At 46.4% G+C, this 14788-nt stretch overlaps 1 protein-coding gene across 1 annotated transcript in view; it reads right to left on the minus strand.

Moving 5' to 3' along the window:
* RASSF2 (Ras association domain family member 2) overlaps positions 1-10152 on the minus strand; it is a 40633-nt gene extending 30481 nt beyond the window's left edge. Inside the window, exon 1 of the mRNA XM_060251787.1 lies at positions 9995-10152. The gene's annotated coding sequence lies outside the window, so the exon portion shown is untranslated. The remainder of the gene's footprint in view (positions 1-9994) is intronic.
* Between the last annotated feature and the right edge of the window lie 4636 nt (positions 10153-14788).

The following is a 14788-nucleotide window of genomic DNA, read 5'->3' on the forward strand; positions in this document are numbered from 1 at the left end:
GGGCTCTAAGGAAGTACCTTGTCATCCACTTCTCATAGGCAGCTGAAAATTACATCTGGGCAAACAAAGCTGATATTTAAAAAAAGAAAGAACAGGTTTCAGTCCTCACAGTCAGGAGTGGGCTTTTGATAATTGTACTTCTAATCTGTATGCTGCCATCAAGAACTTGAAATTGTCAAAGGAAAATAAACAGGAAGTCACCATGTAAAGGGGCGGGGGAACCCAAGTTACAAGATTATTCATCCCATGCAAAAAAAAACCCCCAACCTTGTTAAAAATAGAAGTTCTATGCAGCAAAGACGGCCAATGCTCAAGCCTTGTATGAGGAACACTGCTCCTGCAGTTCCAGAAGAGAGTCTCCATGTGATTTTCTCCTCTAAAGGCCTTGGGGCCAGGGACATGGAGAGGAGGCATCAAGAGGAAGAGCCTCCAACAGGCAAGTGGGGGCTTTCATTCTGGCAACTGGCCTAAAGGGTGTATGAAGGCAGCAATCCCATCAGGCTAAGCTAAGTCTCTGGAAAATCAATCTGAAACAAGTGAAGCTCCCTCCAGGCACAGGAAGGATGCCAATGCAGACATAACTGTCTACCTGTTTTTATCCCACCCCTCCTCTAAGGAACTTAAGGGGGAGTACATGGTCTCCCACCTAGCTGTGTTCTCATAACAACCCTGTGAGTTAGGTCAGGCTGACAGCCCAGGGTTTCTCCAGTCCTAGTCTTCTGTGCTAGACCAGGATGTGGAAGGCCCAGCCTACCTCACAGGGTTGTTGCTGTGAAGATAAAATGGGGGAGGGAGCACTGATGTTGTAAACTCCCTGGGGGAGAAAAGCCAGGCCCTATTGGGGCTGCCTTCAATAATTAGAGTCCACTGGAGCAGGTGCAATTCTCAAAGCAGCACTTCTTGACCTGGAAACTAATCACGGCTGCTCCTTCCCTCGCAGTCCACTCTCATTTTACCAGAGGCCATGGATAACTCAGTATATGAGAAGTCACAGAAAACAGCGAATGAGGATTTACTCACTGGATATGGATAACAACCGTCGAAAGATACCCAATAACGTTATAGCTTCCTCAGAAACAGAAAGCGCTGCAGCTTGGTGGCAAAGCGCAGCCTCTGCGTGCCCCAGGCTCCAGATCCAATCCCTGGTACCTCCAAGGTAACAAGGCTCTCTCTGCCTCAAGGCCTTGGACAGCTGCTGCCACTCAGAGCAGACTAGGCTAGACAGACCAACAACCAGGCTTGGTTTAATGCAGCTTCTGTACACAGAAAAGGTGGATACATCGCTTGGAGGGAGTGGGGATTCCAGGTAATTCGGCTGCCAATTTCCAGGTGGTGGTTAGAGATCTACTATTACAACTGATCTCCAGGTGGAAAAGATCAGTTCACCTGGAGAAAATGGCTGCTTTGGAAGGTGAACTCTATAGCATTATACCTCATTGTAGTGTCTCCCTTCCCCAAACCCCATCCTCTTCAGGCTCCACCCCCTTAAATTTCCAGGCATTTCTCAACCTGGAGTTGGCAAGCCTATTCACCAAGACGACCCAAATGAAGCATTAAGAATAAATTATAGTCTGCACTAGTCTTCAAGTTTTACATTATTGATGCTGCTCCAAGATCTTTCTTTGGCAACTGATTTGACATCTGCCACTGGATATACAGAAAGGACATATAGACTGAGATTCATTAGACTAGAAACCCAAGAAAGACATGGTGTTGTGATGGCCCTTGATCAATTCATTGGTGCTCAGATCTATTCTGGGCTCCAAGATTCTCCCAGGCACATCTATCAACAACAATGAGGATTCCACATCTTGCACCAGATGACAGCATGGACACTAGGTTAAATAGATTTAATAGTCATTTGCTGTCATCGTGGAATCCTGGGAGTTGTAGGAGGGGCTCAGAATCTGTAGATAATTCCCAGCAAGCACCCTCCCCAAACTACCATTGCCACTATTGTGTGCGGAAGCCCAAACTACCATAGAACCAATGCAAGTTTGCAAGACTTGGATATGCTCTAAGATTCTGTGGGCATATGGAAAGTGTGCAGTCCTGACCTAGGGGCAGCTGATAGCAACATTTTTGTACCCTTCTAAAACTGACAGGGGATCTGAGTGACAGAATCTAACAGCTCGTTTCCATTTCATGCAGTCATCTCAAAAGATAACTGCACCCCCAAGCCATAATCCCAGCTAAAAATAACTTCTTAGACTAGTCTCTGATCCCAACAAACCCATATGCCTTGCAAGCTGACAGCTGCTACCCAGATGAAGCAGCCAGGACCCAAGCGAAACCTCAGTCTGCCAGGCCTGCCAGATCATCCAGATGAGCTCTGCTGGCCAGCCTCAGCACAAGGAAGCAGAAGCATCTATTTGGAACCAGAGAATCTTTTTGTTTGTGACAGATCTTCAATGCCATGTGTGAAATTCAGTTTTAGTGAAGGGAGTTCAATCCTATATCTTTGGGAGAGATAGTTTTAAAAAACACATGGGTGAGTAAAAGACCAAGAAAAATGAAAGGCTTTGCCACTACCAAGGACATCAGCTTCAGAACCAAGATTTCAGGAAATGGGAGCTCAGTTCAAGTTTCCCTCTTGAGTCAGTTTGGTGTAGTGGTTGAGTGGCAGACTCTAATCTGGAGAATTAGGTTTGACTCCCCACTCCTCCACATGCAGCTGCTGGGTGACTTTGGGTCACTCATAGTTTTCTCAGAGCAGTTCTCTCATGAGCAGTTCTGTCAGAGCTCTCTCAGCCCCACCTACCTCAAAGGGTGCCTGTTGCGAGGGGAGGAAGGGAAAGGAGATTGTAAAGCACTGTGAAACTCCAAGTAAAGGGAGTATAAATCCAACTCTCCTCCTCCTCCTCAACTGTATGTGGATCTTCCCTGGTTCAGCACTCCAGGGCAGCTCTGGGTCCCCAAAGCCTTGAACCCAGAGGAACTGTGAGGCAAAAGGATCTCATGGACAAGGTCATTCCAGATTGAATAGAGCTAGAGGATGTGATTTTTTTAGGTATGCGAGTTTTCATGACTGTTTCAAAACATGCTTAACTCCTACTTTTTCTGTCACCATATCCAACTCCAAAAGAGATCAGGAAGTCATCACGTCCTCGTTTTGCTCTCTCACTCGGTGTTTCCAGTCATTTCTCAAAGCCCATCAGATGCAACATGGACCAGCAGCTGCCACTTTTCCCACCCTCCCCTTTAACAGCTGTACAGCAGCAGGCAGAAATTCAAAAGGTGAAACTTCATGTCATTGCATCTACCTGCTGGGAAAAGCTTCCCCATTAGCATTTCCAACAGGCAGCTGTTCAAGATAAGCCCTCCCACCTGCACAAGACCCTTTTGTACAAGATTTTGCTTTGGTGAGACTAACACTTTAGCAGTGATTTTAAAAAGACTGCCTTCCAGGAGTCTTCCCCACTTGAATATATTTAAGCATGAAGCATATTTAAATAACTTAATTCTAACTACCCATTTAGGGAAGCAGTGTCAATGTGAAAAATAAGACTGAATATTCATGAGTCTGGCCCCTCTTTCTTTGCACTCCCTAAAGTAGTCATGGGGGCAGGGGGAGTGAAAGGCCATAAGAGAGGGTGATGCTGAGTGGTAGCAGCTGGAGTAAAGGAGAAGCAAAGTCCCTGTACAAGACAGGATGCTGGACTAGGTGGGCCATTGGTCTAATCCAGCAAGGCTCCTTTTATGTTCTTAAGCCTGGTAATATCCCAAAGACACAGCTACATATAATCTTGCCTGTGGTTCTGCCTTCTTTCATTCACAGAAGTTGATCCAAGCACTGCAATTTGAGATTTTCACAATGAGCTCTGTTTTTCTAGCAGAGGAGCCTGAGCAATAGCAGCAGCTGAGTTCCACCTGGACTAAGTCTGTCTTCCCTCTACTTGCAGGTACTTCAAGTGTAAGTGGAGTCCGGGGCATGAGCTCAAAGGCTGGAAACGAATGTTCAGCAGAGCAGCCCAGGATCTCTTTGTTTAATCCTATCATTTAACTTGGTAATTTGCATTTTGGTATCTGTCTGCGAGCCGCTTTGGGTCCCTTAGGGGAGGAAAGCAGCACACAAATGCCATGAATAATAAATAACTACATGTTCATAGTGCCTACAATCAGAGACAGAAGTTTTTACAAGATGTGAAGTGGGTTCAAAGGTGGCTTGTCATTTCAGTTACTTTTAATATTATATGCTGAAAAATAAAAATGAACCCAAGAGAGGCAAGTCAGATGGATCCTCTGGAGGTTTCACAAGCCACTGCTGTAGTGGGATCTCTGAGCAGGCTGCTGTTGATCTTGTCTGTGGTGGTCTGAAACAGCTGTTCAAATTCAGCTCAGTCCAAATGAAGCATAACATATTGAACAAGCAGCTTGCCCAGAGCAGTGTAGTGTGAGAATCCAGCAGTTACTTTTATGTATCCTCCTCATTATTTAGAGTATTCAAGCGCTGCCTCTCCCCCACCCCCACCCACCCCAAAAAACCCAACTCTTTGCAGCCACTCACAAAATAAGAGCCAATGAAAACAAGTTTTGAAAGAGGCAAGTAGTTTAGAAGTCAGGAGAGAATCCTGCAGCCTGGACCAATTATGCAAAGGCAGAACATGCAAAACATTTTTCGCTGGTTCTGCATAATTTATAAGCAATCTCTGCTGTTTTGCATAACTCATTTGGCTTCTGGTAGCCATGGCAAGAGGCAGCGCAGAGCAATAAACCATCCATCATCATCATCTCCTGGAAATCATCTGAGAGCTCAAGCCTAGCTTTTACAATAATAAGGGGCTAGAAACTTTTTGTTAGAAAAAGCCATGAGTGTCACGAAACAAAACTGCAAAAGTAATATAATATTCTTTGCATTCTCCCTTTGTGCTTGGATTTAAAGCGGTGCACACACAAACTTTGTCCAGGCCTTGTCCAATCTGGTTTGGGTGGAGGTGAAAGGATTGTCTAATTCTCACACAACTGGGAACTGTATAAGGGCCACTGATTTCTCTGGAAGAATTAAATCTATGCTTAAATCTCTTCCAATGAAATTAATGGGATTTAGAAACGCTCGTCTTTGGTTGGATTTGTCCTAAGATTTTCCAAAAGTTCTCTTTTAGTTATCTTTAATTGGGCATTAGATCTGGATTAAAACAAAACAAACCCAGGTCATAATCCATCTGAAGATAAGCTTCTGTAAATCTTCTTTATTTAAATAGGGAAAGTTAAGAACATGAAATGCCGGGGGAATCATGCATGTGATAGCATGATGACTGGAAGAAGAAATATTGCAAGTCCCCCAAATCCACAACCCAGTAAAAGATTTTACTAGCTCATCTGCCTAAATACACCTATCTATACAAATAACTTGTGGCATTCTGAGCACCTGAAAGGAAGAATGAACCTCGCAGTTTGCAAAAGTTCTGCTGCCTGGTCACCCGGAGGTTTCTATTACTCACCAGATGTGAGTAAAAAACCTTGTTATTTACAAGCAAGACTGATCTGAAGTCCCTCAGTTACACTAAGCATCCGATGAAGCATCTTGATCATGCCCTTTTATGTCTCCCAGTACAAAAGGACAGGAAAGGAGCTTGGTCTGAAACAAAGAAGCTTCTCTCGGCTTAATGTAGCGTGTTAGTGTAAGCATCATTATGAGTTCCCAGACATTGTTTAATCATTCCTCTTTTGAAAATCTCTTTCCAGGACTTTGTGATCATTAGTTTTGCTGGCACAATTTAGCTTAATGCCTATCCCTGCCCCCAAGAAGCAAAAGACCTCTGGTGTCAAGGGCATACACCAACCAATGCATGTAATAATTCAAAAAAAGAGCACAGTGCAGTAATTAGAGTGTCAGCCCAGGGTCTGGAGACACTGGTTTAAATCCTCTCTGAAGTATGAATCTCAGTGAGCGACCTCAAGCTAGTGACACACTTTCAGCCAAACTTGTTGAGATGATGAAATAGAGGGGAACCACGTAAGCTTGCTGGAAGAAAAGCAGGATAAAAACACCAACTCATAAAAGAAAAATGCAATTATTTTTACTTGTCCCAAGATGTCAGGACCGGGTAAGAAAACATCAATACATTGACAGGCTGTAGGGCCTCTTTAAGATCTATGGTCTTCTTGGTGGCTGTCCCCACTCCTTGAAACAGCCAACCAGATAAGATGCATGAGCAAGGCGTGGAAGGCTGTTTTACTCCAATGTGGCTTTGGAAGTTGAACCTGGGTAACGCTGAGCTCATTTCTTGGAAGTGATGTTCAAGGATGTTTAATTTAGACCAGAAGGAAGTACTGTGGCTCAGAGATAGAACTGATCTACAATTAGGTATGAGTGAACAGTGTTGCTTTCTCCCTAAGGGAACAGTTACAGTTTTGGAGTGTTCCTGAATCCAGTATCGCTAATGAAGAAGCAGCTTGCAGAGGAGGGCAGAAGTGGTTTTTTTGCTAGTACATCATCTGCAACCATTTCTAGAAAGAACAAACCTGAACATCGTTACGCAGGCTTGAGTCATCTTGCAATATTTCTTCTTCCAGTCTTCAGTGCTTCTTCATTTGCTGTGATTCAAAATCTGCCATTTTAGCCTACAGCTAATTTCTTTAATCCTTGACCCATAGAGTCAGATTTCAGCTATTTTTGTTTCTGTCATTTTTGTTAGCCATCTTGGCAGAAAAGCAGGATACATATTTTGTAAACAAAACAGAGCTGGCAAGTCACACCTCTGAAAGAACACACAGAAATCTAGGATTTCTCCAGCCCAAAGACTGATAAAGTACAGAGAGGGGTTGCAGTGCCGCGTAAGAACCCACAACAGGACATCTACAACACAAGGGAAAGATATTAAACTCCCACCTTTACACACTGGTGAAGAAGATTTCCAAGGGCAGCTAAGAATGCATCTATGCGGGCAATTATATGTTAAAGTGTATTTGCATTAATCATAGAGTTGAAAGGGGCCACACACGCCATCTAGTCCAACCCCCTGCTCAATGCAGGATCATCCTAGAGCAGGGGTGGCCAAACTGAGGTTTGGAAGCCACATGTGGCTCTTTCACACATCCTGTGTGGCTCTCAATGCCCCCATCACCCCATCAGTTGGCTTGAAGAATGTTAGTTGCTTTCTTTCTACCTCTCCCCCATCTGTTTTCCTTCCTTTTTCCCTTGTGGCTCTTAAACATCTGACGTTCATATCTTATGGCTCTCAAACATCTGACATTTATTCTTTGTAGCTCTTATGTTAAGCAAGTTTGGCCACCGCTGTCCTAGAGCATCCCCAGCAAGTGTTTGTCCAGCTACTGTTTAAAGACTGCCAGTGAAAATTCATGCCACCCACCTCCAGCTTTCAGGGACAAGGCAAGTTAAACAGAAGTGAAGGTCTAGAAGGTAACTAAGATCTGGAGGAGATTATTCTTTGGAGAGGAGGGAATGGATAGTAGTTGTCAAATGCAAATGAAACAAAAGCAGAGTGAGTGCTACAATGGACCAAGAGCCAGATGCAAATCTAACATGAAACAAAGAAAAGCATGAATGTCTTCCAACAGGAGAGACCGACACCTGTCTGCAGACCTTTTTCTTGAAGACTGTAGTCTACTGCCTGCACTTGCTGGAGGTTTGGTTCTCTAGAAAAGCAACCCCAAAGGTCCCATCACTTTCTATCCTGATCAGGAGATGAAGCTATTCAACGTGGGGAATGGCTCCCTTCTCAGTGCAACAAGGAGAGAATTAAAGGTGATGCTAACAAAGGAACTCGTGCAACTGGACTTTGTACATGCACAGCGGTGCTTTTAAAATGGGCTGATATCCATGCAAATAGCTATATATACTTAGTTCATATGTATGCACATAGCCACCCAAGCTACCAGTCCTTAGTGTACCAACTAAGCATGTGTAGCTGTTTGGCACAAGTAGCAGCCCAGTTTAAACACAACACTTTGCAAGGGAAAGCTGTACAGGCAAGTCCTTTTGCCTTGCCAGCATCATGCTGAGGCCAAGGAGGGGCCACAACTTAGAAGAAGATGATACTGGATTTATATTCCGTCCTTCACTCAGAGTGGCTCACAATCTCCTTTATCTCCCTCCCCCACAACAGACACCCTGTGAGGTGGGTGGGGCTGACAGCACTCTCACAGCAGCTGCCCTTTCAAGGGCAACCTCTGCCAGAGCTATGGCTGACCCAAGGCCATTCCAGCAGGTGCAAGTGGAGGAGTGGGGAATCAAACCCGGTTCTCCCAGATAAGAGTCCGCACACTTAACCACTACATCAAACTGGCTCTCAATGACAGAGCATCTGATCTGAGTGCAGAAGGTCCCAGGTGCAGCCCCTGGTACCTCCAGTTAAAAGAATCAGGTGGCAGGTTATGTGAAAACCCTCTTTTTCATTTTGTCTTCCCCCTTGGAAATTGAGACTCCTTGCCCTGGACAGCCGCTACCAGTCACAGTAGACAATACTGACCTTGACAGACCAATGTTCTGACCTAACAGAAGGCAGCTTTATGTTTGTACACACTGAAATCAGATCTAATGTCTACAGAGCAACACAAACGCTCACTAATCTCAAAGGGCAGCAACATCTGCTCTGCACCGCAGACACTGATGCCACCTGGGTCACATTTAGCCCTCAGCTCAAGCAACACCCCAGCATGACATTCTCCTTTCTTCCTCCCATAAAAGTGAATAAATTGCCAGAAATGGCTGATGGGAGTATCAAGCTTGGATTCTTGTACAACACAGAGAAAGCTATAGTTTGGTCCATGCACACCGTCTAAGACCTACCAATCAGTGGGCAGCTCAGATGATGGGGAATCCTTTTCCAGTCAAGTATGTGTCTGCTGTGTGCTTGTATCTCCCCCCATGACATGTCCAGAAAGGGCTGCAATTACAAGCTCTTCCTCTCTTGTTCCATCTAACCTTTGTCTAGCAGCAATTGACACAATTACTCAGCTGCTCCCTTTTCAGATTTCCCTCTGCAAACAAACACAGAAGCCCTCTTGCTTCCTCTTTTTGCTCTCCTCCTCCCCACCTCCACTTCCCCATTCTCTATAGATCAGAGTACCTAACACCCTGCGACAAAAAGAAACAATGGCAAGTGTGTGCCTTTAACGAGCTACGAAGATCAGATTGATGGGTACAAAGACTCAGAAGAGAAACAAGGTGATGCGGGTGGGTGGGTGTGTGTCAGTCCCACAATCAGAGGAAGACAGTCTTCGACAGAGTTTCAGCATTCACACCACTGCTAAGGGAGAAGCCAGGCATCTTGAACTAGGCTCTCTCTCCCCCCACCCCATCTTCAGTATGGCAAGAGGAAGTGGCTCGTAATCAAGATTCAGCATTAAGACAGTGGGAGTCACAGTTCAGAGGCAAGCCTTCCTCTACTACACAGAAACGAACAGGAAACTAGGAGTGCTCTCCTATGCGTTTCAATGGGTGCTTGTGCAGCGCACCGCCTCGTCTTTCCCCCGTGGCCGCCCGCAAGCTTTCCCTAACTCACTTCGAAGTCCAGCCAGCCACTCCCCTTTCGCACTCAGGAGCCAGGCCGAGCGACTGCAAGGGGTTCACTCCCCAAGCAGCACGCCGACCTGCAACGAGGCACTCCTATGCGAGCTGAGCCTGGGAGCACGCCCCGCTAGAAGCAGACTACTTACTACTGAGCAAGCCGACAGAGGACCGGGTCGTTAAAGAGGCAGCAACAAGGGGGGGGGGGGGAGTTTGCGTTCGTTTTTAACAAAACGCTTCCTAAGTTTTATTCCCCCGAGGCAGAGGGGCATTCTGTCCCCACCCCCCGTCTTGGCGTCCTTCCTCGCCACTTCGGAGGCGGCCAGTTCAGGCTGCAGCTTGGCAAACGGGGTGGGCAACAAGGGGAGCGATTCCCCCCGCCCGGCTCCGCCGCTCAGCAGTCACCCACCATTCTCTCTCCCCGCCCCTTGGACCCCGGGGCGCCGGCAAAGCTTTGTGGGGCAAAGTCTCTTCCCAGCGCCGCGGGGGCACTTGGCCGAAGAGCGAGAGCAGCAGCCTTACCGTCAGCTGTGGGGAGAAGGCGCAGGTGGCGCGCGGCGAAGCTGAGCCGGGCCCCGCTCCTGCTCTGAGTCCCGGCAGCCCCGCGAGCCCATGCAGCGCGCGACGAGACCGAGGCAGCCGCCCGAGCCACCGCCTGTCTCTCTCGCGCTGTCCTCCCCTCCGAGTGATGGTACCTGCAGCGCCAATCGTGGCGCGGCTCCCCAGCCTTCCCGCCCTCTCATTGGAGGGCCCCGGGCGAAAAGGGAGGAGCTGGGAAGTCCAGCCGGACAATGCTGCTGCGAGGTCTGCGCTGAGGTTGGAGTGGGGACCCCGCGGGGAAGCAGGGGGGTGGAGGGAGGGCTCTGGGAGCGGAGGGCCGCTCGGCCTGGAGACAGAGCGAGGAGGAGGGCACTGGTCCGGCTAGGGGAGCTGGGGAGGAGCGGGAGCTCCTCCTGCCCAGTCGGGCCACTCCCTACTCGCCCCGTGACCTCCGTTCAAACAGGTTTGGAAGAAGAGCTTGTTTCCCAAACCTGGGTGTCCAGCAACGACAATAATGGGAGGGTGACCTGGGGACACAGAGCAGCCTGCCCTCGTCCTCTCCTGTCGCCCCAGCCGCTCGTGAAGGTCTCCTTTGCCCGCCGCTCTCCGTTCCATCCGCATCCCCTCCTTGCGGTTGGATTACCGTAATGCATTCTCTGTTGGGCTGCCCTTGAAGATAACCCAGCGCTGCAGCCAGTTCAGAATGCGGCTCCCCAGCTATTCTCAGGAGCCAGCCAATGGGACTGCATCTTGCCCCGTTTAAAGTAGCTACGTTGGCTGCCATTTTGTTTCTGAGTTCGAGTCAAGGTTCTGGTTATGACCTTTAAAGCCCTTCACAGCTTAGGACCTAAAAGACTGCGTCTTTTCCCAAAATGTGCGTGTGTGCCAACTACGGTGTTCAGTCTGCCACCTACTGGCTGGTCCCCCACGCAAGGTAGCCCACCTAGCATCACCTATTTCCACTACAGTTCCTGCTCCGTGAAAGGGGCGCTCTGAAGAGCTGAGCCTCCTGGAAGATCTTTGTTGCAAGACTTGTAATAAAGCCTAAACTACAGGCGTAGCTGGAGAGAAAGGATTTAAAACTGGTTTTAACTGAGACTGGGCAGCTGCCTTGAGCCACAAGGAAAGGAGGGAGGGATACACATGTTTTAATAAATAAATAAGGGAGGCAGGTGGCAGCCAGGGATAGGGCCTTTTCAGTCCTGGCACCTCACTTTTGAGATGTGCTGTCCCCTTATGGTACTCCTGGCACCTGCCTTATCCTCCTCTAGCCTTGAGACCAAACTGTTTCCTTGCACCCAGGCTTTTAATGGAAGGATTCCATCTTTCTAAAAGTGTTTATATGATGTTTCTAGCCTGAGGAGTATTTCAATAGCATTTTATGTTTTATTATTGTATTGTTATTGTTTTACTTTATGAGCTGCCTTCAGGAGGTCTCTGGAGAGGCAAGGTTATTTATGCTTTCTAAATAAATAAAGATGCAGCAACTTTCTCAATCCACTCTCAAAATGAAACAAAATTCCCCAGGCTTACTGGTTCAGTTGGGGTACCCTGGTTTCAGTTTTGCTTCTCCTTTGTAAGAAACATGTGCGCTAAATTGTATTTTAGGGGAAAAAATAATAATTCATTGCAGTAACAAATAGAATATAGCTCAGAATCAATGACAATGTGAGCTCCAAATGAAAAAAGAGCCAGTGAGGTGTAGTGTTTAGTGCGTGAATACAGGAGATGAAGGTTTGAGTCCCTAGTCTGCCAGGGAAACTTGCTGAGAGATATTATCGTTTTCCCAACTTCCACTTAATTCTCAGAACAACAATCTTGTGAGGAAGGGTAGACTAAAACATTGTGCTGTGAACCTCCATGACAGATTGTGGATTGGCGTTGCCAGCTCAGGGCTGGGAAATACCTGGAGATTTTGGGGGTGGAGCCTGAGGAGGGTGGGATTTGGGGAGGGAAGGTGCCATAGAGCCCACCTTCCAAAGCAGCCATTTTCTCTGTTTCCTGGAGATCAATTGTAATAGTGGAAAATCTCCAGCCACCACCTGAGGTTGGCAACCCTAATGTGGATTCATGACTGTTATTTGCACAGCATTGGAAGTTAAAGGAGATTCTGAAAATCTATGAATGGTTAGATAGAACAAAACAAATTTATTTAATGGTTAAGCTAACATGTTTACAGAAAGCTAAGAATCACAATGAGTTTGTAGTCTATTTAGCAACAGGTTGTGAATTGTATTGAGGTAAAATCTGTAGAACCATGAATACTATGATTTGTGTTTTCTGTAACTTTGTGATTCATAAGACAAAAAAATTAATCACAGCCTCAGAGGCCTCAGTTCGATCTGAGGCCATGTGGAATTTGCTGCCAGAGGATTTAGTGATGGCTGCAGTCATAGACAGCTTTAAAAGGGGATTAGGCAGATTTCTGGAGGAGAGATCCCTCAGTGGCTACTGACCACCACGGTGACTAAAGGGAACTTTCACATTCAGAGGCAGTGAATCTCTGGAGACCAGTGCTAGATGACTACATCAGGGGAAGGCCTCGGCATCTATGCTCTGTTGTTGGCCCTCCAGAGGAACTGGTTGGCCACTTTGTCAGACTGGATACTGGACTCAATGGATGGACCACTAGTCTGATGCCACTAGTCTGATGTTCTTATGCCCATCTCCATTCTAATTGGGAAGAAGATGATATAGCATTGTGGCCAAGAAAAAACTGTACAAACCAGGAAATCCCTTGTCTAAAGGCAATGGGTTATATTGATTGGTAGTTCACAATTAGTTACAGATTGATCCACTTGTTCTCTTTCTCCATATCCTACTACGGTACTAAAAGCTACATTTTGTATTGGAAACAGGATGGCTAAGTATGGGTCGCTGTGTGCGTAGACCACTGCAAAACAGAGTTGCACTTACCAGTGAGAGCTGTTTATCAAGTGATCCTCTTTGAAGTCAGTCGCACATCTTTCCCACCTGTCCTGTGGTGAGCTTTTATTCTCAGGCTTGTGCTTCTCAGGCAGTGGCACTGAAGGACTGTGGACATGGGTGCTCGCTCCTTCACGTTAACATTTTGGCGGGAAAAATTGAGAGCAGGGGAGGGATGAACACATAGCAACTTGAGAACACTTCAGATAAAAGCCTTGTTTCACTCAGAATACAAGACATACAAATGTTAAAATGCTATAGCTGCTTCTTCCAGGCTGTATATACTAAAGCATCTTACAGAGGGTACTGAAAAATTCCACATGGATGGGTCCAGATGGTCAGTCTGTTCATATGAGCCTGTGGGAGCACAAGTGATCCAGAACACATCAGTTTCCTTGGCTCCCCAGAACAGGCTGGAGATCATAAACTGGTTGCCTTCTGGAGTCCCTGTGACTAGATGTAACAGTGCACCTCAGTTTCCTCACCTACGGTGTGGTGCCCTTCAGCTGAGTTAGTGCAAAGCATTCGCTATCATTAATATGCTGACTGCTATCAATATCAGGTATCCAATTACTGGGGGCTAAAATCCAGCTTTTCTTCTCCACAAAGGGCTGTTTTCTGATTTGTGAAATAGTGTAATATGAAACATTCATAATACATAGCTCTATTTGAGCATGTCTTTTTCAGCACTACCACTCCAAGTATGAACAAAAGATGCAGCTAAATTATTGTGGCTTTTGCAAGCTAACCTCACCAGTTACATATCTATAACTTAGCTCATTCTTTGCATTATTTAGGGCCCTGGCAGCCAAGTTCAAGTAAAAAAGCATGCCCAAGTTCCACACAGAAGAAATGAATAAAGGTATGATGTTAACTAATTGAGAACCCTCTCCACGGAATCAACCGTGCCCAGGACACACTTTGGAGTTGTGTCACAGGTGTGTAGTCTATGCAGGTATCATATATCCAGGACTTTCACCAAGGCTTTGGCTTGGCCATCACAGTTCACAGCATCCTACCAAGATCCAAAGACAGACAGGAAGTGCACTGTGTTGTGTTTGCCTAGCCTGGTGTGGCTAGACTTGAATCTGGAATCAGAGAGATTTCAAAAAAAATTTCAGCTTATAGGTCATCACCAAGTTCTGGCCAAATATATAGGGTCATCTGCCCAGATCTGACAAAGACATGAAAGCAACAAGGAGGGGTTTTGCTAATACTGTTCGCCCTCAGCCAGGACGTCTGCTTCTTCCCTGCCTTAACTTGACAGGCCCGAACACCAAAGATCAAACTTGCCAAACAGATCTAAGTTAGATGGGGTGTGTGTGTGTATGCATGTGTGATTTATGCTTGTTCACCATCAACCTGCCTACCTCTTTCCTCCACAGCAAAACGTAGATGTCCTGGGGGAGCCAGACTGGGGATAGGAGGAGTGCACTGGTGCAGATAGTTGTGGGAGGGTCTGGACTCATGCCAAATTCTGTGAAACTGAGGATCTAAATAGGCCTTTAGTGTGTCTTCTGTCTTCTAGCCAAGAAGAGGAATGGCTTCAACAAGACAGGAGCAGTTTCTCAATCCTGATAGTGCAAGGTTTATCTTTGTCTGAAGTTAGTAGCCATGAAAACCTATAGAAAACAACATACAGGCCTTTCTGGTTGAAGGGAGGGATTGCACTTGAGAAAAAAAGAGTTGTTTTTTTAAGAGGGAGACCCTGCATTCCCAGGTGCTTCATTTTCAGAAAACTCATGGCTCTCACAAAACTGCGCCATGCACAGAAACCTGGAAATTTATTCATAAGCTGGACCTGGGGAGAGGGAAGCTGAGAAGTTTCCTTTAGACAAGACAGCACTGGAG

The sequence above is a fragment of the Heteronotia binoei genome, chromosome 12 (genome assembly GCF_032191835.1).
Source record: "Heteronotia binoei isolate CCM8104 ecotype False Entrance Well chromosome 12, APGP_CSIRO_Hbin_v1, whole genome shotgun sequence".
NCBI classification, from domain to species: Eukaryota; Metazoa; Chordata; class Lepidosauria; order Squamata; family Gekkonidae; genus Heteronotia; species Heteronotia binoei.